Source organism: Pseudophryne corroboree, chromosome 5 (assembly GCF_028390025.1).
Source record: "Pseudophryne corroboree isolate aPseCor3 chromosome 5, aPseCor3.hap2, whole genome shotgun sequence".
NCBI lineage: Eukaryota > Metazoa > Chordata > Amphibia > Anura > Myobatrachidae > Pseudophryne > Pseudophryne corroboree.
Genome location: NC_086448.1, coordinates 38,716,366 through 38,739,597, shown reverse-complemented (window position 1 = coordinate 38,739,597; position 23,232 = coordinate 38,716,366). Strand labels below are relative to the sequence as shown.

The 23,232-nt window shown below is 45.4% G+C and overlaps 1 protein-coding gene across 1 annotated transcript in view; it reads right to left on the bottom strand.

The window, feature by feature from the left end:
• Nucleotides 1-23,232, bottom strand: part of COL22A1 (collagen type XXII alpha 1 chain) — a 381,368-nt gene that overhangs the window by 273,256 nt on the left and 84,880 nt on the right. The window lies entirely within an intron of this gene.

Genomic DNA, 23,232 nt, shown 5'->3' with positions numbered 1-23,232 from the left:
CACTGACACATCACTCATCTCCTGATATACTCTGTGCTGCTGGGGACCCTGCTCCTCTCACTATATAACTCTCAGTCTGTGGCATCCTGCTGCCTCCATTCCCCTTCTCACATCATGTCACTGCCCCTGTCACATGCAGCACTGTCCTAACTGACACGTCACTCATCTACTTATATACTCTGTGCTGCTGGGGACCCTGCTCCTCCCACTATATAACTCTCAGTCTGTGGCTTCCTGCTGCCTCCATTCCCCTCCTCACATCATGTCACTGCCCCTGTCACATGCAGCCCTGTCTTCACTATCACATCACTCATCTCCTGATATACTCTGTGCTGCTGGGGTACCTGCTCCTCCCACTATATAACTCTCAGTCTGTGCCTTCCTGCTGCCTCCATTCCCTTTCTCACATCATGTCACTGCCCCTGTCACATACAGCCCTGTCCTAACTGACACATCACTCATCTACTTATATACTCTGTGCTGCTGGGGACCCTGCTCCTCCCACTATATTACTCTCAGTCTGTGGCTTCCTGCTGCCTCCATTCCCCTTCTCACATCATGTCACTGCCCCTGTCACATGCAGCCCTGTCCTCACTGACACGTCACTCATCTCCTGATATACTCTGTGCTGCTGGGGACCCTGCTTCTCCCACTATATAACTCTCAGTCTGTGGCTTCCTGCTGCCTCCATTCCCCTCCTCACATCATGTCACTGCCCCTGTCACATGCAGCCCTGTGCTAACACTCACAGAAGGAGACAGGTCACTGTACCCCCAAACGATCAGAACATTAACCTTCTGCTGATGCAAATATTCTGATGATCTGATTGGCTACATGCTGACTAGACACTGCAGCTGAATAACACATTTCTTGATAGTAGTAGATATATTCTCACTTGTTTGGACTATTTATTTAGATTTGTAGCATTTGCTATACATGTTATTACTACCTGCATTCCGTAAGAAAAACATACATGTAATTAATTGGATATACAGTAAAGCCGGAATTTGGTCACATGATTTATGTAAGCCTCGGTGGTACAGTAGATTAACAACTTTCCCTTCAATATGAGATTATTAGTAGCAGGTGTTTCACTAAGTTGAATGATAAGATTCTATTCCCGTGCAGTACAATAAAGTGTTCCGCAACTTTCACCAGTCTATAGATTTCTGACACAGTTCCCAATGTAACATGATAATAAATTGCATACAATAAACCAGTGGTTCCAGTGGGTTGACTGTGATACTAGTTACAGTCACCTGTTGTACTGCATGGATAGCCTGGAAACCAGGACTGTATGGGGGACTTTGAGGACAGAGGGGGTGATTCAGACCTGACCGTAGCTGTGCAAAAAAAACCACACAATCATTTTCTCTGACATGCGGGCGAACACCCAGCATAGGTCTAGTACGCCCCGCATGGGCAGGCCCTAAACTGAATTTTGTGATGGATCTGCACAAAATAGTCTAAGTTGGTGAAGTGAAATGAGAAAAAAATGTATATAAAAAATAATTTTTATAAATAAAAATGTGAAAATTGGCATGTGCATATGTATTCAACCCCTTTGCTATGAAGCCTCTCAAAAGTTCTGGTGCAACCAATTACCTTCAGAAGTCACATAATTAGTGAAATGAAGTCCACCTGTGTGCAATCTAAGTGTCACATGATCTGTCAGTATAAAAACACCTTTTCTGAAAGGCCCCAGAGGCTGCAACACCACTAAGCAAGAGGCATCACACCATGAAGACCAAGGAGCTCTCCAAACAAGTCATGGACAAAGTTGTTGAGAAGTAAAGTCAGGGTTGGGTTATAAACAAATATCCAAATCTTTGATGATCCCCCGGAACACCATCAAATCCATCATCTTCAAATTAAATAACATGGTACCACAACAACCTGCCAAGAGAGGGCCGGCCACCAAAACTCACAGACCGGGCAAGGAGGGCATTAAACAAAGAGGAAACACAAAGACCAAAGGTAACCCTGAAGAAGCTGCAGAGTTCCACAGCAGAGACTGGTGTGACTGCGCATGTGACCACAACAAGACGTACACGCCATAGAGCTGGGCTTTATGGAAGAGTGGCCAGAAAAAAGCCATGAACGTTCGTGTCCAAAAAATTGAGCAAATAGTTCCCCAAATCTTTGGATTGTGTGCTCAGACCCCCGCTCTGCCCTATTCCCCTTCCTTTGGGGATCACTTGCATCTAGTTAAAAGCCACATCTCCAGCCATGTCCAGGGGACACTTCATTGTGACACATTTCGGTATGGACTGCTGCTGCACCAATATTCTACCAACGCGTTTTGCTGTCTGAGGTGAACTGAAAACTATCCAGTTTCAGCTGCTCTTCACGTACAGTAATTCCATTTACCGTTTGCGGGGATTCAGAGCAAGGTGCAGAATGCAAAGATTGTTTTGTTAACATTCTGGAAGACAATTCTATGCACCAGAGCAATATAAATAAATGCAATATCTAACATATGGGGGTACAGCTACAAATATGAGGTCCGATAAAACCTCACAGTGCACGTCCGCGCTTATAGGTGTCACTTTCACTTTCTCCCTGAAATGCTTTTTCACAAGTAGCAGGTATGGTCTGCAGTACAGTATCAGGAGCGGTCCTTGGTGCGGGCAAGCAGTGCCTGTGCCCGGGGCGCTGCGGCCTGGGGGCACGGCCGCAGGCACCGCCGCCTGCCCGCACCCCGCTCTCCCGGCTGCAGCGGACGCCATGGGCTGTGTGGGCGTCCGCTGCAGCCGGCTCCAGCGACAGACACTAGAGGTCAGTATTAACCTCTAGTGTCTGTGCGGCGCTGCTATGGGAGAGACGTCATGACATCTCTCCCATAGAGAGGAGCCGCGGGAGGCCAGACGGAGCAGCAGCAGCGATCGGGAAGCAGGAGCGGGGCAGTGGTAAGTATTGTTTTTTTTTATTTTTGTGTGTGCACAACTACTGGGGGCAAAGAAACGGGGCATAACTACTGGGGGCAAAGAAAGAGGGGGCACAACTACTGTGGGCAAAGAAAGAGGGGGCACAGCTGCTGGGGGCAAAGAAATGGGGCACAACTACTGGGGGCAAAGAAAGAGGGGGCACAACTGCTGGAGGCAAAGAAACGGGGCACAACTACTGGGGGCAAAGAAAGAGGGGGCACAACTACTGGGTGCAAAGAAATGGGGCACAACTACTGGGGGCAAAGAAAGAGGGGGCACAACTACTGGGGGCAAAGAAAGAGGGGGCACAACTACTGGGGGCAAAGAAAGAGGGGGCACAACTACTGGGGGCAAAGAAAGAGGGGGCACAACTGCCTGGGGGCAAAGCAACAGGGGGCACAACTACTGGGGGCAAAGTAACAGGGGGCACAACTACTGGGGCAAAACAACAGGGGGCAAAGTAACAGGGGGCACAACTACTGGGGGCAAAGTAACAGGGGGCACAACTACTGGGGCAAAACAACAGGGGGCAAAGTAACAGGGGGCACAACTACTGGGGGCAAAACAACAGGGGGCACAACTACTGGGGGCAAATCAACTGGGGGGCACAACTACTTGGGGCAAATCTGGGGGCACAGCTACTGGGAGCATAACTGTGGCCACGCCCCTCCCCTATGAGGCCACGCCCCTATTTCTTTTGCGCGCAGAAACTGTTTGTTTGTTTTTGGAGGGGGGGGCGCCAGTGGAAACTTTCGCACTGGGCGCCACAAGGTGTAGAACCGGCCCTGTACAGTATGTGCTATTATTTGGACCCAGCTACTCAGCATTGTGTCAGGACTCGGAAATCTTGGGGATCTGGTCATTATTCAGGTGTCCGGCTAGGGGACTGGGACCCATGCTGTGTAACAGACGGCTTGCAAAAAATGGAAAAGGTTAAAACTGTATGTTTACATCCGGTTTATAATGTGGTTTATCCAGAACCGCATGTGGTTGAAGGGATTTCAGACTGAAGTACTTTGGATGCGGTTTTAGGTTTCAGCCTGAGACTATAAAGACTTGGTAAATTTACTAAGATGGGAGTTCTATTTAAGTTGGGATGTTATCCATAGCAACCAACCAGAGTCTACTTCTCATTTATCTAGCACCTTCTAGAAGATAATACCTGGAATCTGATTGGTTGCTATTGGCAACATCCCATTGTTTTGTTCATACGTTTGTAAATCCAGTCATCAGGACACAGAGACATGTGAGTTCTCTGCTGTGCTGTTTATTCCATCACCAACTCCAGACACACTGCACACTGGACCACCAACTTCCCAGCATCCCCCTGGTCCCAGGGACCATCACTGAAGATTCAGGCGTACACAGATTAGTAAGGGAGTGTCTATAAATATTAAGCATTCTAATACACTAACATCACATCCTCTTTTCTTTAAAGATAAGCCCTGTACACTTCAATGCAACAATTAACAACGTCATATTAAGAACATCATCTAACACGTTTCAATGAGTCCCTCAGGTCTGCGTATTTCCCTTTTGGGTCTTTCATACACAGTCTGTGTTTCATCGACCATATTGGACCTTTCTAGAATCGTGGTTTGTTCACCATTATCAGGATCATCATACATGTCGGATGAAGGGTATTCTTCAGTCATGTTGTCTTCATTATGGTTAGGTTGAGATCTTGAATCCACCCGATTTCTTCTTACTTCCGTTCCACGCTCTGTACGTATAGTATAAGATCTTGGTGCTACTTGTGCTTGCACAATACCTTTCTGCACCCAAATACCTTTCTCATGATCTCTGAGACGGACTTGGTCACCCGATTTTAGATCAGATAAGCTTTTTGCTCGCCTGTCATGGAACAGTTTCTGTTTCGCCTGTTGACGTTCCTTACTCAGTCTGACCAACGCTGAGTTATGTGTATTAAGCAGTTCATCATGTATCGGGAGATTTGCTCTAATCCTCCTTCCCATCAGCATTTGTGCAGGAGAAAGTCCATTCTGTAAAGGTGTACTGCGGTAGATTAAAAGACTTTTGTAGAAATCTTCTTTACCTTCTTGAGCTTTTTTCATGAGACTCTTTACAGTTTTTACTGAACTTTCCACCAACCCATTTGAGCGTGGATAGTGGGGACTTGACGTAGTATGGACAAATTCCCACTCATCAGCAAATTGTCTAAATTCAGCACTGGAAAACTGAGGACCATTGTCAGTGAACACTTCCATAGGAACACCATGCCTTGCAAAGATTGACTTCATGCAATTGATTACGGCTTTACTAGTAGTTGTATGTAGTGTCTTCACCTCAGGGTAGTTAGAGTAATAATCAGTCATGACAATGTATGTTTTCCCATTACAATCAAACAAATCTGCGCCAACTTTCTGGTACGGTCTCTCTGGCACTGCGTGAGGACTCAGTGGCTCGACTTGTTGTTTCGATCTATACGTAAGACATAATTCACATGTAGCTGTAGTCTGTGCTATGTCTTGGTTCATTCTTGGCCAATACATAACTTCACGCGCTCTCCGCTTACATTTTTATTTTCCTAAGTGGCCTTTATGTATCTTGCACAGCATAGTTTTTCTTAGTCGTGCAGGTATGACAAACCTATTGCCTTTGTAAATAATACCATCGACAACTGTAAGGTCACTGCGGTACACCCAATAATCATGGATAGACGGCAGGCACGCATATTTTTCTGCTGGCCAACCTTTCAGAATAATATCTTTCAACACTTTCATTGTGTCATCTGTCTCAGTTTCTTTCCTAATCTGTTCTTGTCTTGCAAGAGACACCGGTAGAGAAGCTACGATCAAATTAACATAGGCATCTATCTCTTCATCCATCAGACTTTTGGAACCTTCATTTTGTCCACAGCACGAGAAAGTGTATCAGCAATGTACATGTATTTGCCGGGACAGTACAGCAAGTGTACATCATATTTCTGTAGTCTGATAAGCATTCGTTGAATTCTCATGGGACAGTCATGCAATGATTTAGTCATGATAGCTACCAATGGCTTGTGGTCAGTTTCCACTGTAAATGTTTGACCATATACAAACTGATGAAATCGCTCACATGCATATGTGATCGCTAGAAGTTCTTTTTCTATCTGAGCATACCTTGTTTCAACACTTGTCAGTGCTCTTGATGCATAGATTACTGGTTGCCATGTATCCTCATGTTCTTGTAACAGCACTGAACCTAGGCCAAATTGCGAAGCATCTGCTGAAATTCTTATTCTTTTCGCAGGATCAAAGAATTTTAGCACTGGTTGCTCTGTAATGATCTGTTTCAAATTTTGCCAACCTTCTTCTTGTTCATGTGACCACATCCACTCGTTATCTTTGTCCAACAACCATCTAAGATAGGCTGTTCATTCAGAGAGTTGAGAAATAAACTTTCCTAAGTAAGTAATCATTCCTAGGAATCTTCTGACGTCGTCTTTGTTGTTAGGACGTTCCATGTTCACTATGGCTGATATTTTCCTTGGGTCTGGTTTTACACCTTGATCCGAGACCACGTCGCCCATAAAGGTAAGTGTATTCACGCCAAATTCACATTTGTCCTTGTTTAGCTTTAGATTCACTTTCTTGACAATTTCCATTACTTGTCTCAATCTAGAATCATGTTCTTCCTTTGTAAATCCCCAGACAATAATGTCATCCATCATTGTTTCAACACCTGGAATATGTTCAAAAATCATGTGTATCTTTTTGTGATATACTTCTGGAGCAGACAATATTCCATATGGTAGTCGAAGAAATCTGTATCTACCTTCTGGTGTATTAAATGTACAAAGCTTTGAGCTGGCCTCATCTAGCTTCATTTGCCAGAATACTGAAGATGCGTCCAATTTACTGAACCATTTTGCTCCCGCAAATTGCGACATGATTTCATCTCTGGTTGGTAGTTTGAAATGTTCTCGTTTAATAGCTTTGTTTAAATCTCTGGGGTATAGACATATTCTGAGTTGTCCATTTTTCTTTTCAACAATTACTAAGGAGCTTACCCATTCAGTAGGCTCATCAACTTTCTGTATCACACCCAAGGCTTCCATGCGATTTAACTCTTGTTTCAGTTTTTCTCTCAGCGCATACGGCACTTTTCTACAGGGGTGTATCACTGAAGAAACTTGCGTGTCTATATTTATTTTATGCTCTCCAGGCAAACAACCTAGACCTTCAAACAAGTCTCTGTATTCTGTAAAAATCGATTTGCAGTCATCTTCTACTTGTGATGTCATCATAAAAACTTTCTTTAGCAAGCTTAGTTTCTCACAGGAACTTAATCCTAGAATCGGTTGCACATTTTTATCCACAATCAGTAGAGATGTTTTAAACTGTTGTCCCTTATATTTTAGTGTCACTAAGCATGTACCTTTCACAGGAATTTCCTCCCCAGTGTACCCTGTAACTTTCTCTTTACCTGGATGAATTTTAGGTTTTACTCTAAAAGTCTTATAGTCTTGAAATGATATTAAATTCACCTGCGTGCCTGTATCAAGCTTAAAGGGAATGACAATCTCGTTCACAGTTAAAGGGACAATCCATTCTTTCTCATCTGCACTGCAAAGTTCAATGCAATCCACAAAGAATTCATCTGTTTGTCTAACAGCATGCACTTTGGTTGTTTTACTTTTCATTTTACAGCATTTGGCAAAGTGATTAAGTCTACCACATTTCATGCAAGTTTTACCATAAGCAGGGCACATTTTAGGATTGTGAGCATTTCCACATCTACTACACATTTCCTTATTAGACTGTGGCTTAGACTGCTTCATTCTTGAGAATGGAGGTTTGCTTTGCTCTGGTTTCTGCACTACATATACAGCAGCATCAGCGTCCTTGTGTAACTTTTTGGCTTGAAATCTAGTTATTTCTGCAGATCTACACATAGTCACTGCCTTTTCTAGTGTTAGGTCTTGCTCTCTCAGCAGTCTCTCTCTGAGTCCATTATCAGGTATTCCACAGACAATACGATCTCTAATCAGTGAATCCTTTAAATCACCAAACTCACAGGTTTTACTGAGTGATTGCAGCTCTGTAACATACTGATCAAATCCATCTCCAGACTTCTGATCTCATGTGAAAAACTTATATCTTTCCTATGTCACATTTTTCCTTGGCACAAAGTAATCATCAAACTTTTGCATTATAGAAGATAGCACCATATTCTGCCCCTCAGCAAACTGAAAACTATTATAAATGTCCAGCACATTTTCTCCTATCACATGGAGGAAAATGGATGCCTTCGTTTTGTCAGCCTCTGAATCAGCTCCACATGCAGCAAGATATATTTTAAACCTTTGCTTAAATCTTTTCCAGTTTTCAGACAAGTTACCAGACATCAGCATGCCGGTTGGAGGAGCTAGTTTATCCATGGTTACTCACTGTTTGAAGAGAGGAGCACACAGCCTTACAGACTTCTGCAGGATTCTTTCACACTCTGAAGCACTAGCAGTCCAAGTTACACTTCTTCTGACACCATGTTTTGTTCATATGTTTGTAAATCCAGTCATCAGGACACAGAGACATGTGAGTTCACTGCTGTGCTGTTTATTCCATCACCAACTCCAGACACACTGCACACTGGACCACCCACTTCCAAGCATCCCCCTGGTCCCGGGGACCATCACTGAAGATTCAGGCTTACACAGATTAGTAAGGGAGTGTCTACAAATATTAAGCATTCTAATACACTAACATCACACCCATCTGAAATAGAACTCCCGTCTTAGTACATTTACCTCTTGGGTTCCCAGCGTCCATCAGTAAGAGGTGGACATTTTAAGCTGGGGACAAAGGATAGTAGGAGGGTGGTCACGTGGTAACCTGGCATTACCAAGCATGGGGGTGCTGGGGCTGCATGTCTATAAGCCACAGGCTGCAAGTTGTATAGAAGAGAGGGGGGGAGGGTGGCAGCCCCACTAAGCAAGAAGCCCTTGTGTTCATACAAGAGTGGGAGTCGCCCCCACAGCACTTCAGATGGAAGGTCCCTGCATAGTGGGGTGTGTAACAGCGGCAGAGTCTGTGGATATAGAGGATGTTAGTATACCTGAAGAAGGTGTATGCGGGGGGCTGGAAGGAGAGAGTCCCTGTGTAATGGGATATGCCGCACGTTAGAAGTCTACCATGAGGGTTGAGTTGAGGTGCGATGAACTTCAAATCTGGAGTCCCCTGTATGCTGCAGGATGTATTTGTGGGACTGACATGCTGAAGAACTACTGTGTTCGGCAACACCTGGTATGCGCTGCCATTTAACTGCTGTGTTATTTAAGTAAGACTGTGCTGGAGGTGTTAGTGTGGAGTGGAAACTATGGGGGTAATTCAGAGCTGATCGCTGGGCTACTAACTTTGCTGTCCTGCGATCAGATAGTTGCCGCCTCCAGGGGGAGTGTATATTCGCCGGGCAAGTGTGCGATCCCATGTGTACGCCGAGCTGCTAAAATCCACTGTGTGCAGTCTCTGCGTAGCCCAGGACTTCTCCTCCAGTGCGATGAGAATGGGCTGATCAGAGCCGGAGCTGACATCACACACCCTCCCTGAAAACGCTTGGGCACACCTGCATTTTTCTGGACACTCCCAGTAAACTTTCAGTTACCACTCACAAATGGCTTCTTCCTGCCAATCACCTTGTGAACGCCCGTGCGATCGCGTATTTTGCACCATCCCGTCGCTGCCCTTTCTTGCTGTCTGGTGCGCATTGGGATCCGGTCCATAGGTCGACCGTAACTAGGTCGACACTGTCTAGGTCGACCACTATTGGTCGACAGTAACTAGGTTGACAGGGTTTCTAGGTCGGCATGTTCTAGGTCGACAGGCCAAAAGGTCGACATGAGTTTTTCACGATTTTTTTCTTTTTTTTAACCTTTTCATACTTATCGATCCACGTGGACTACGATTGGAACGGTAATCTGTGCCGAGCGCAGCGGTAGTGGAGCGAGGCACCTTGCCCGAAGCATGGCGAGCGAAGTGAGCTATGTGAGGGGACATGGTGCACTAATTGGGGTTCCCGGTCACTCTACGAAGAAAACGACACCAAAAAAACATAAAAAACTCATGTCGACCTTTTCACCTGTCGACCTAGACCATGTCGACCTAAAGGCCCGGTCGACCTAGAGAACCTGTCGACCTAGTTACTGTCGAACAATAGTGGTCGACCTAGACACTGTCGACCTAGTTACTATCGACCTTCCATACCACACCCGTGCGCATTGCGGTGCATACACATGTGCAGTTAGTTCCTGATTGCCCGCTGTGCGAAAACGCACAGCAGCAATCAGGCCCTATATCTAATCCGTTAAGCTCAGAGTGTAGTGCTGTAAGTACTGTGCTGGAGGAAGGTGGCGAAGTAGAGCTTGTAACCGTTACTGTGCTGGGGGATTTGGAGGAGTGTAAATAAAGTTTTTTTGTTCTTGCATCACGGAATGGTCTGGTGCCCAACATTTCTTTATTGCACTCAAGCAGGCTATTTGCTCGGGGCGCCGCTGTCCTGGGGGTGCTACCGCCGCCCGACCCTCCCACTGGTGCCACGTGATGCGCTTGACGTCATCGCGCACCACACGGCATTGTGGGAATGGCCACAGACCCTAGAGATCATAATTGACCTCTAGTGTCTGTGCACTGTGCGGCACTATGGGAGAGACGTCAAAACGTCTCTCCCATAGATCTGAGGAGCGGCGGCCGGAGATGGAGGACAGCAGCAGCGGTCGGGAAGCAGGAGCGGGGCTGGTGAGTATTTTTTTGTGTGCAAGTGCCGCAACTAGGGGCATAACTACAGGGGCACAACTACTGAGGGCACAGCTACAGGGGGCATAACTACAGGGGCACAACTACTGAGGGCACAGCTACAGGGGGCAAAACTATTGGGGGCACAACTACCGAGGGCACAGCTACTGGGGGCACAGCTACAGTGGGCACAGCTACTGAGGGCAAAACTACAGGGGGCACAACTACTGAGGGCACAGCTACTGAGGGCAAAACTACAGGGGCACAACTACTGAGGGCACAGCTACAGGGGGCAAATCTACTGGGGGCATAGCTACAGGGGGCACAACTACAGGGGTCATAAATGTGGCCACGCCCCTTCCCTATGAAGCCGCACCCCTATTTTTTGCCACGCGCCTACGACGCGCACTAACCCTGTTTTGTCTATTGGGGGGGGGGGGGGGCGCGAAAGGAAACTTTCACCCTGGGCACAACAAGGTCTAGAATGGGCCTTGATGGCACTGCACCTGTGGTCCTTGTGTTTTCTCTCCATCAGGTACTTTGTGCTAAGCAACCGTGTATTCGGGGGCCCTGCTGGTCGTGGATGCCATAGCCGGAGTAGTGGCGACCCAGGGAAAGGGGTGAGACATATTGCAATCGGGTACCCAAGTAAGTTATCACAGCATCTGTAGGGTTTCACAATTATATATAATCACAGCCTTGTCTTGTGAGCTGTGTGACTACCAGAGCAGCGAGCCAGGAAGGAGTTAAATCACAAGTGAATTCCTTTTGCCAGGTAAAGTTACATAAAGTGACAAATCTAATATGTAGTGATGTCAAGGTTCCATTCTCAGTGCATCAAAGGCGAAAACTAATTTCAGACCCCAGTTCCGTGTGATAGCAGAATAAAAAGAAATATATTACTGCTGGAAGCCGTATCCCATCAAGTACCTCGGAGAGCCTTACACTCTTTCTCTGAGGTGTCCTGCAGATCATTGGAACAGTGATTGAAGCTGGGAGTTAGCTGCCGACACTTCCCGACATGTGAATTAGTGGAGGGAGCAGCGACGGCAGGGACGTCTGAAGTTGCCTCGGAAACTCTTTCCCCAGCGCGCTCGGCTTGGACAGCAAAGTTTTGTCGCAGTTTATTTTCCTGCCCAGAGTTCCCATGAGATACTGTAAGTTGGAAATTTTTATTTTTATTGTATTTCTGCATCTTGTGCTATGAAAACGACTAAGCGGAGTATTTATTTAGTTTTTCCATAAAATTATGTGGAAACTGAAGTATGGTCTGTTGCTATGTACTAATAGCATAATGCAGGATGTGACTGACCCTTCACCTCGGACAAACCAGACCCATGATTGGAAGCACTAGGGCTCTTCCCACAACACTGGCGTTTGTCGGCGTGGGTATTTAAAATATAATAAAGTAAATGTTAATTGTAAGCATTTTTAAGTGGTGCACTACTCATCCCAGCATGTCCTGGCCACCTTACTACAGTATTAGGGTATGCTGGTGTTTGTAGAACTACAAGCTCCAGTGTGCAACGGAATCAACTGTCTGCTGGGACCTGTAGTGCAGCTTTGAAAAATTGCTCTACCATACAGGCAGGCAATCCATGGCCTAAAAATCCAAACCAACCGGTTGGACTGGCCCACAGGGAGTACAGGGAAAACCCTGGGTGGGCCCTACTGCCTGAGGGGGGGCTGCCTCTTCCTCTAGGGATAAGGTTCTAAGCTGTGCACTTGATTTATACATCAGATTATGCTGCACAGGACTGTAGTGTATTTTGTACAGTGCATTGCTGTTATTAACCTGGTACATTATCATTCAGGTACTAGCAGTATTTACTATATACTGTATGTCGTATATTTAACCATGGACCCAGCCCATGCACTCTCTAACGGTTAGGCAAACCAATGTGGCTGCTGGCTACACCCTCTCTGGAGACTGGCCACACCCCTAAACATGGGCTTCTGCTCTACCACTGCATTCCCCCTGGTGGGCCCTTCATGCCCCAGCCCGACACTGCAAACCAATCATTGCACGGTGAGAACGTGCTCTTCACAGAGCCGCAACGTGAATGAGGTTGCGACATACTGTACGGTAGCGCTGAGCGTGGATTCACATTTTTAAACAGGTTTTTTGACCATCTTAAGGTATTTTTTTGGGGGTCTTTGCATACAGAGGGGATTCCGGACCACCTTCTAGTATTTGGAGATTTCTTTCAATCTTATCTCCCGATACCCCCATTCTTCTGCCCGACGAATAAGGTCAAATTGTAATTACCTGTACTTTTTTACTCTTTTTGACTTATGTCAAATAAAAACTTTTTCTTTTACAAAAATTCACCGCTTTGGACCATTATTAAAGACCGCTAAAGATACCTTTATATGTGGAGAACACCTGCTGGACATGTGAGTGAGGTACGCTGTACCTAAAATCATACAAAGATACCGTTATATGTTTATTCTTACTATACATTATGTGAGTTTCGGTACGTCTTGAACCCTGAGAATATTGGTGGTGGCGAGAATCTATCCTTTCTACTATCAAGCCCCTCATTCACCAGAGTTTCATTTTCTGGACACCTTTATTAAGACATTTCAACAATTATACTACACATTGGTTTTTGTTCTACATTTTTGTTTTCACATATCAACTGAGGATTGTCTGAGGATTTAAATCATAGACGGACAGCTGATTGAGAACATCTAGAAGAATTCACAAGTATTGTTGCATCCACCATTTCCATTTTATGTAACATTTACTGTTTATTGTTTATGACTTACATCTTTACCAAACTTTCCTCCTAAATTTTGGGCGCCTTTGATCACATTCCCTCACCCCTTTTTCTCTCATTTGTACGGTAGCGCGGTCTGATGTCTGTCCAAGGGAAATCGGTATAGTAATACATAGCAGTCAGGGACGTAGAGAGATTGCCCGGGCCCTGGTAATGACAGGGGGCGTGGCCTCACCACAAAGGTGTGACCACACCCCCTTTTAAACAAAACATAAAAAAATACTACAAGGTATTTGTGCGCCACAGAGTGGCACCAACCTGAACAGGGGGAGCGACTGCACAGACCCAGGCCCCTTCAACAAACCCGGGTAATTAGTATCCACCCTCTGCCGCCATCCTCCCCCCCCCCTTCCCCCCCCCCCTCCCCCTTGGCACCAATGTGTGTAACTGCATCTCATTATTAGGAAAATACCATTGAAATGCAGCGTTTTACATTATTATTTTACATAATGGCTCATTGGTGTATTAGTAATACTTATACAAAGCATGCATTACAGTATACACACACATATAGATAGATAGATAGATAGATAGATAGATAGATAGATAGATAGATAGATAGATAGATAGATAGATAGATAGATAGATAGATAGATACACTGCTCAAAAAAATAAAGGGAACACTTAAACAACACAATGTAACTCCAAGTCAATCACACTTCTGTGAAATCAAACTGTCCACTTAGGAAGCAACACTGATTGACAATCAATTTCACATGCTGTTGTGCAAATGGAATAGACAACAGGTGGGAATTATAGGCAATTAGCAAGACACCCCCAATAAAGGAGTTGTTCTGCAGGTGGTGACCACAGACCACTTCTCAGCTCCTATGCTTTCTGCCTGATGTTTTGGTCACTTTTGAAAGCTGGCGGTGCTTTCACTCTAGTGGTAGCATGAGACGGAGTCTACAACCCACACAAGTGGCTCAGGTAGTGCAGCTCATCCAGGATGGCACATCAATGCGAGCTGTGGCAAGAAGGTTTGCTGTGTCTGTCAGCGTAGTGTCCAGAGCATGGAGGCGCTACCAGGAGACAGACAGTACATCAGGAGACAAGGAGGAGGCCGTAGGAGGGCAACAACCCAGCAGCAGGACCGCTACCTCCGCACTGCCAGAGCCCTGCAAAATGACCTCCAGCAAGCCACAAATGTGCATGTGTCTAGTCTACTCAAACAATCAGAAACAGACTCCATGAGGGTGGTATGAGGGCCCGACGTCCAAAGGTGGGGGTTGTGCTTACAGCCCAACACCGTGCAGGAAGTTTGGCATTTACCAGAGAACACCAAGATTGGCAAATGGTGTGGGGTGGCATTTCTTTGGGGGGCCGCACAACCCTCCATGTGCTCGCCAGAGGTAGCCTGACTGCCATTAGGTACCGAGATGAGATCCTCAGACCCCTTGTGAGACCATATGCTGGTGCGGTTGGCCCTGGGTTCCTCCTAATGCAAGACAATGCTAGACCTCATGTGGCTGGAGTGTGTCAGCAGTTCCTGCAAGACGAAGGCATTGATGCTATGGACTGGCCCGCCCGTTCCCCAGACCTGAATCCAATTGAGCACATCTGGGACATCATGTCTCGCTCCATCCACCAACGCCACGTTGCACCACAGACTGTCCAGGAGTTGGCGGATGCTTTAGTCCAGGTCTGGGAGGAGATCCCTCAGGAGACCATCTGCCACCTCATCAGGAGCATGCCCATGCGTTGTAGGGAGGTCATACAGGCACTACTACACACTACTGAGCCTCATTTTGACTTGTTTTAAGGACATTACATCAAAGTTGGATCAGCCTGTAGTGTGTTTTTCCACTTTAATTTTGAGTGTGACTCCAAATCCAGACCTCCATGGGTTAATAAATTTGATTTCCATTGATAATTTTTGTGTGATTTTGTTGTCAGCACATTCAACTATGTAAAGAACAAAGTATTTTATAAGAATATTTCATTAATTCAAATCTAGGATGTGTTATTTTAGTGTTCCCTTTATTTTTTTGAGCAGTGTGTGTGTGTGTGTGTATATATATATATATATATATATATATATATATATACATATATATATATATACAGTGCATCCGGAAAGCATTCACAGCGCTTCACTTTTTCCACATTTTGTTATGTCACAGCCTTATTCCAAACTGGAATAAATTCATTTTTCCCCTCAAAATTCTACACACAATACCCCGTAATTACAACATAAAAAAAGTTTTTTTGAGATTTTTGCTAATTTATTAAAAATAAAAAAACAAGAAATCACATGTAGATAAGTATTCACAGCCTTTGCTCAATACTTTGTTGATGCACCTTTAGCAGCAATTACAGCCTCCAGTCTTTTTGAATATAATGCCACAAGCTTGGCACACCGATCTTTGGGCAGTTTCGCCCATTCCTCTTTGCAGCACCTCTCAAGCTCCATCAGGTTGGATGGAAAGCGTCGGTGCACAGCCATTTTCAGATCTCTCCAGAGATGGTCAATCGGATTCAAGTCTGGGCTCTGGCTGGGCCACTCAAGGACATTCACCGAGTTGTCCTGAAGCCACTCCTTTGATATCTTGGCTGTGTGCTTAGGGTCGTTGTCCTGCTGAAAGATGAACCGTCGCCCCAGTCTGAGGTCAAGAGCACTCTGGAGCAGGTTTTCATCCAGGATGTCTCTGTACATTGCTGCATTAATCTCTCCCTTTATCTTGACTAGTCTCCCAGTTCCTGCCGCTGATAAACATCCCCACAGCATGATGCTGCCACCACCATGCTTCACTGTGGGGATGGTATTGGTCTGGTGATGAGCAGTGCCTAGTTTCCTCTAAACATGACGTCTGGCATTCACGCCAAAGAGTTCAATCTTTGTCTCATCAGACCAGAGAATTTTGTTTCTCATGGTCTGAGAGTCCTTCAGGTGAATTTTGACAAACTCTACGCAGGTTGCCATGTGCTTTTTACTAAGGCGTGGCTTACAGGTGGATTGCTGCAGAGATGGTTGTCCTTCTGGAAGGTTCTCCTCTCTCCACAGTGGAATGCTGTAGCTCTGACAGAGTGACCATCGGGTTCTTGGTCACCTCCCTGACTATGGCCCTTCTCCCCGCTCAGTTTAGACGGCTGGCCAGCTCTATGAAGAGTCCTGGTGGTTCCAAACTTCTTCCATTTACGGATGATGGAGGTCACTGTGCTCACTGGGACTTTAAAAAGCAGCAGATATTTTTCTGTAGCCTTCCCCAGATTTGTGCCTTGAGACAATCCTGTCTCGGAGGTCTACAGACAATTCCTTTGACTTCATGCTTGGTTTGTGCTCAGACATGCACTGTCAAGAGTGGGACCTTGTATAGACAGCTGTCTGCCTTTCCAAATCATGTCCAATCAACTGAATTTACCACAGGTGGACTCCAATTAAGCTGTAGGAACATCTCAAGGATGATCAGTGGAAACAGGATGCACCTGAGCTCAATTCTGATCTTCATGGCAAAGGCTGTGAATACTTATGTACATGTGATTTCTTAGCTTTTTTATTTTTAATAAATTTGCAAAAATCTCAAAAAAACTTTTTTTCCACGTTGTCATTATGGGGTATTGTGTGTAGAATTTTAAGGGAAAACAATGAATTTATTCCGTTTTGGAATAAGGCTGTAACATAACAAAATGTGGAAAAAGCGCTGTGAATACTTTCTGGATGCGCTATACATGCATATATATATATAATTGATCTTCCTTTTATCACAGGAAACAGGATCTAGCAGGAGTGAGATGATATCGTACACTGAAGAAATCTGAGATTTTGATTTGCATTTGATGTTTCATTAAAGAGAGTCTATTTGCCGCCCCCACCATAGCTCTTCCTATGGCCTGTGGATTAGTAATTCTCCCCTGGGAGACCCTCACAGATATGGCACAATGCGGCCGGAAGGAACGGGCTGACGCCATGGCTAGACTGAATCATTGTATTTCGCTTAAGGATTTGGGGTGTGGGAGAAGATGAAAGATATGGCTCCCAGGCGTGATGATAAACTCCTGAGAGAAGCCGAATAACAGAGGTTGCTGTGACTGTAGCCTGCGTCAGTCTATACGTTGCATCGTGTTACAGTGTGTCCTCCTCTCTCAGGAACCTCTGCCCGGCGCGTAACGATGGAAAACGGAGAAGTGCGGCATCAACTTATTGCATTTGGCTTAAAATTACAATATCCTCGTGTAGAACAAATGTGCTTTGGATTATGATAGAGGTGGCATTGAGCATTTGGACTTAGTTTGCAAGAAAACCCCAGAAATAATGCGTAATACTGTATAAGGTTGGCTGAACATAATATATTCCAATGTTTGTTCAAGTGTTCTGTATTTTCAGTGAAGTTCTCTACACAGCACTGCGTAACAAGCTGTCATGATATACCTCCCAAACAGACCAATCAGCATCTGTCTGTCGTTTTAAAAGCCTGTGCTACATATATGACAGAATTTGATTGGGTGCTTTGGGCAACTCCCGCACTTTATCTCTCTCCATGGCTTGATACAGATGGGTCCACATTTATCTTGACCTTTAATAGGATTAACTGAGACAGGGCAGTCGGACTTAATCCCCTGCTGTATTGTTCTCTGTATTGTATTGCAGCTGAGAACAATAGATGAAGGGTTTATGTTAATAAACCATGTTGTGCCTAGGCGCAGCAAACTTGTCAAGATAACCGTGGACTCATCTGTACATGATAGTCTTCTGCACACATGTGTGTCTCTGCATGGCTGGCTGTCGCTAAATGGGAAATGTATTGACTAATGGGCCCTACACACTGGCCGATCCGCTGCCGAGCTGCCCGACGGCGGATACGGCCGACGAGCGACCCGGCGGCGGGGGGGCAGTGACGGGGGGAGTGAAGTTTCTTCACTCCCCCCGTCACGCAGCTGCATTGAAGTGCAGGCAAGTATGGACGAGATCGTCCATATTGGCCTGCATGCACAGCCGACGGTGGACCAGCGATGAACGAACGCGGGGCCGCGCATCGTTCATCACTGGTGCCTCCACACTGAAAGATATGAATGAGTTCTCATTCATTTATGAAGGAGATCGTTCATATCTTTCAAACAAATCGGCCAGTGTGTAGGGCCTATAAGAAACCTTGAAGCTTCTTGCCCTGGAATTACTGGGGTCCTAAATCAGGGAAAATGAATGGAAGCATTCTGGGGCTGATGCACAGCTGGTTGCAAGTGCTATACAGTGGGGGGGAATTCAACTGAGGGCGTGAAATTTAAAAAAAAAAAACATGGCACAGGGTTTTTTTGCAGCCTGGATTTGCTATTCAGTTAGAGCAGTGTTTCCCAACCACGGTCCTCAAGGCACACTAACAGTCCTGGTCTTAAGATTAACCATACCTGAGCACAGGTGATTTCATCTATGCCTCAGTTATTCTGATTAAACCAGGCATGTCCAAACTGCGGCTCTCCAGCTGTTGAGAAACTACACATCCCAGCATGCCCTGACACAGCTTTAGCATTCTCTGACAGAAAAACTGTGTCAGGGCATTCTGGGATATGTAGTTTCAGAACAGCTGGAGGGCCTCAGTTTGGACATGCCTGGATTAAACCATTTGTGCTCAAACATGGATATTACCTCCATGACGGCAGTGAGGTACTCACGCCCCTTTATCCGGGGCCATATCCCTTCGGCACACACAGCGGTACTATTGGCCGCACAGGGTATCACAGACCCGGTGTCTCCACTGATCAGGAACCCCTTATTTAGCTAGAGAGTTTCCCTTATAGCAGGGATGGGGAACCTTTGACCCTCCAGCTGTTGTTGAACTACACATCCTAGCATGCCCTGCTACAGTATTGCTATTTGCCCATGGTAAAACTGTTGCAGAGCGTGCTGGTATGTGTACTTCAACATCAGCTGGAGGGCCGTTTCCCCATCCCTGCCTTATAGTGTATCTTATAAAGACAACTATTATATCATTTTACACTGGGTGTGACAAGTGTGAACACGGATATCATCCAGGGCCGTAATAAGGGTCACATGTGCCAGGGGCTGAACACGTTTAAGGGGTTACACTGAGAAGTGGAGGAGGTGTGACCAGTAATGGGTAGGTGTAGCCAGTGCTGGTTGGGTGTTGTCAGTACGGTGTGGGCGTGTACACCCCCTACACTATCAGTGGACAATTGGAGGTGTTGCCCATAGCCAACCAATCAGCATTTAACTAGTATTTATCAAGTACATTCTATAAAATGATAGGTAGAATGATTAGTTGCTATGGGCAACTTCTCCACTTTTCCACTTCTGCGCTCCTTAGGGATTTTGATACATTTCTCCCATGTACCCTAGCCGACTACTCAGTAAAACATGCCACCAAATACCCAAAGAGATGGCTTTCCCTACCTACTCTCCAACATATACTGTGACGCAATGGTATATATATATATATATATATATATATATATATATATATAAAAACAGTGATAATGTGAATTTCCGGCAATTCTCCAGAATCACAGCAGGGGGCAGCAGTAATCTACATATTATATAGCCTATTTTTTGTTTGTTCAGTTTAATACAGTAATTCATTCTATTTGACTGTTTAAAGGTAAGATAACTTATTATCATTAATGTATGATTAAATTCAATCTGCAGAGCGCCATTATGCATTAAGTAAACAAAAGAGATGAGTGAAATTGTGTTGAAACTTCCTACAAATGAGATTCTTGACAGAACGGGCCAAGACGGTGCGACGTTCCGATGAGAACATCTCTGTGCTGTGCATTTGCTCCGCTGCCTCCCTGAGCGCCATTCTGCCCTGTATACGTAGATTCACATCCCATGGAATGTACGGTCTACGACCAGAGTCGGTCCTGAGAACATTTTAGGCCAAATTCTGATGGCTAAAATTGTAATTTTGGGGGTAAATGCAAAAATCTCACTAGCTTTTAGTAAAATAAAAAATAATAAACTTTGAATTTTGTAGTGTTATTTTGGATCACATTACAGACATTTAGGACAAGGGGGTTTATTACTTTCTGAATAACCCCCAAGGTCAGGTAGAGTACCAAAATCGGGATTGTGCAATGAAAATGCTTTGTCGCTCAGGACAAGGGGCATGGCCACATCCCAATGGGGGTGTGGTCATATCATTATGGGGGTCTAGGCAGGTAGGGTACTATCTATTTTTCCTTGAGAAAAAACATGAAAGTAACATTCTTCTGTAATCAGGGAGATGCACTGCCTAGTGGTTTTGTTTGGTTGCTATACTATATAAATTGGCTGGGGTAGAAGCATAGCATGGCTTGTATAACCATCCATACTGTCCCACAATGTCCGGGTGACCCCTGAATCTTGTGGAATTCTCCCCAGACTCCTGGGAGAGCAGGACACCCTCCTGAATTCCACCAGAAGTAGGTGGGGCCTTGATATCCAAATTATACCGCTTTCACATCGCAAATGCCGGATCCCACCCGGTAAAAGAAACGTGTCCTTACCGGGTAGGATCCGGCATTTGCTCCCCTCTGCTGGCTTTCCGACCCGGCAATATACCGGGTCGGTTGCCATAGCAGCGGGGGGGCGCAGCAGCAGCAGGGGCGGGGGTGGAGGCGGCGCTGGGAGAGGAGCTCATCTCCTGCGCCGCCTCTCCCTATGCTGTGAATGGGAACCGTGTCGCATCGACGCGGCTCCCATTCACACTGCACCTGACCCGGTATTCAACCTGGGTATAATCCTTCTTTTATACCGGGTTGAATTACCGGGTCAGGCGAACCGCTTATTCTCAGAAAGTGCTTTCACATCGCACACTGACCCGTGTCGACACGGCAATATGCTGTGTCGATACCGGGTTATTTGTGCGTTGTGAAGGGGGTATTAGCTGCCAATCGTGCAATCATTGTTCCACATCCTACTGCACTATGCCATGAATTGCGAAACCTCACAGCCGGCAACTGGGGCATGAAGATGCGAAACGCGTTATCACGCTCCTATGCACTTTTTCCTTGTATTGTAGGCACGTATGTAATAATCTGACCCTAAAATGGTCCAAGGAGTTCACTGAATGGGAGCACAACAGAAAGATTAGTAATAAATTAATTATATCAAACCCCTCCTCACTTATTATATCAAACCCCTCTTCACTTATTTCATAACTCCTCACACCTATATCACTGTAACCAGCAAAACTGGCTCTTATCCCCTATAGAATAAGCTACTGCACATAATAATTTTATAAATATATACATACATGTGTGTGTGTGTATATATATATATATAGATATATATTTATATACACACACACACATATATATATATATAAATATATATATATATATATATATTATACATTGCTAGAATGTTTTACCAATCGCTAGATCAATGTAGCTAGACTATAGCATATTGGGCGTATTGCCGTGGGGTGCTTTTATGGCCCTAGGAAAGATTTAGGCTTGTGACCCCTAGCACCACCTGTAGTTCCGGCTCTGACCCTGGGCCCCTTTCCCAGCACCATCACCCCTCACCCATAGCAGTCCTCATATTTGTGTTCCTACACCCTATATTTTAAATAGGAACAGTGCGTACATTTGGTACACATCCCAAAAAGGGGCGTGTTCTTTTGGGAAGGGGCATGGCCACACAATAGTACCCCCAATTCAAATTATGCCACAGAGTAGTGCAACTTTATTCACATTTTATCATGCGATAGTGTCCCTTATTCGCGTTACATCACACAGTAGTACCACTTTACCTTATATACGTTACTCCTCACAGCAGTGCCCCTCATTCACAATACATCACACTGCTTTGCCCCTTATTCACATTACACCACACCATATTGCTCTTTATTCCCATTCGACCACACAGTAGTGCTTTTTCTATACGTTAAGCCACACAGTAGAACACTTTATACACATAATGCCACACAATAGTAATGCATTTATACCCATAATACCACACAGTAATGCCCCTTACACATATGACACACATTATTAATGTCCTTATAAACATAATGCGTCTTACATATTATGCCAATCTTTATTAAGGCCCTTATACACATAATGTCAACATACATCTTGCCTCAATACGCCATGCAGCAGGAGATGCCTGGCATGAGTCAGCTGGCAGCTCTGCTAACGTCGGGCACCTTTTTTATGAGATTGCTATGTGGCTAGGTTGCACAAGCAGCCAGGAGTGTATCTTCCTATTGGCCAGGAGGGCACTCGCCCGGGGTTGAGGAGGGGCGCCATCTAGAGGTGCCACCTGCGGGCAGTAAGTACTGTAGATTCACTTTTAGAGGCAGCAGCTATCCCCCCATCCCCATGTAGTTCCTCACCAGCATGGATGTCCAGTAACTATCACAGCATGCAGCAGTGGCTGCTGGGAGGTGTAGTTTACAGAATGTAGAGTTTCTTGTCTGTATTGTGGTGCGGTGCTGGACCCCGGCGCATACGTGGGGGCATACGTGTATCTGGCAGTGTGGGAGCATATGTGTATCTGGCAGTGTGGGGGGCATACGTGTATGTGTATTTGGCACTATACTCGGAGGCATTATGTGTATCTGGCCCTGCACTACTGGGGTCATTATGTGTAACTGGCACTATACTGGGGGACATTATGTGCATCTGACACTATATTCGGGACATTATGTGTAAGGAGAACTACTGTGGGTATTGTGTGTAAGGCTGCTAATTGTGTGTGTGCATGTGTAGGGGGTGCGATTTATAAATTTATAGTTTGATATCATAATATAAAATTGTGAGGCCACGCCCACTTTCCCAGGAGTGTGCATGCCTTCCCATATATATGGGCACTACTGTTTGGCATAATGTGCATAAGGGGAGTACTCA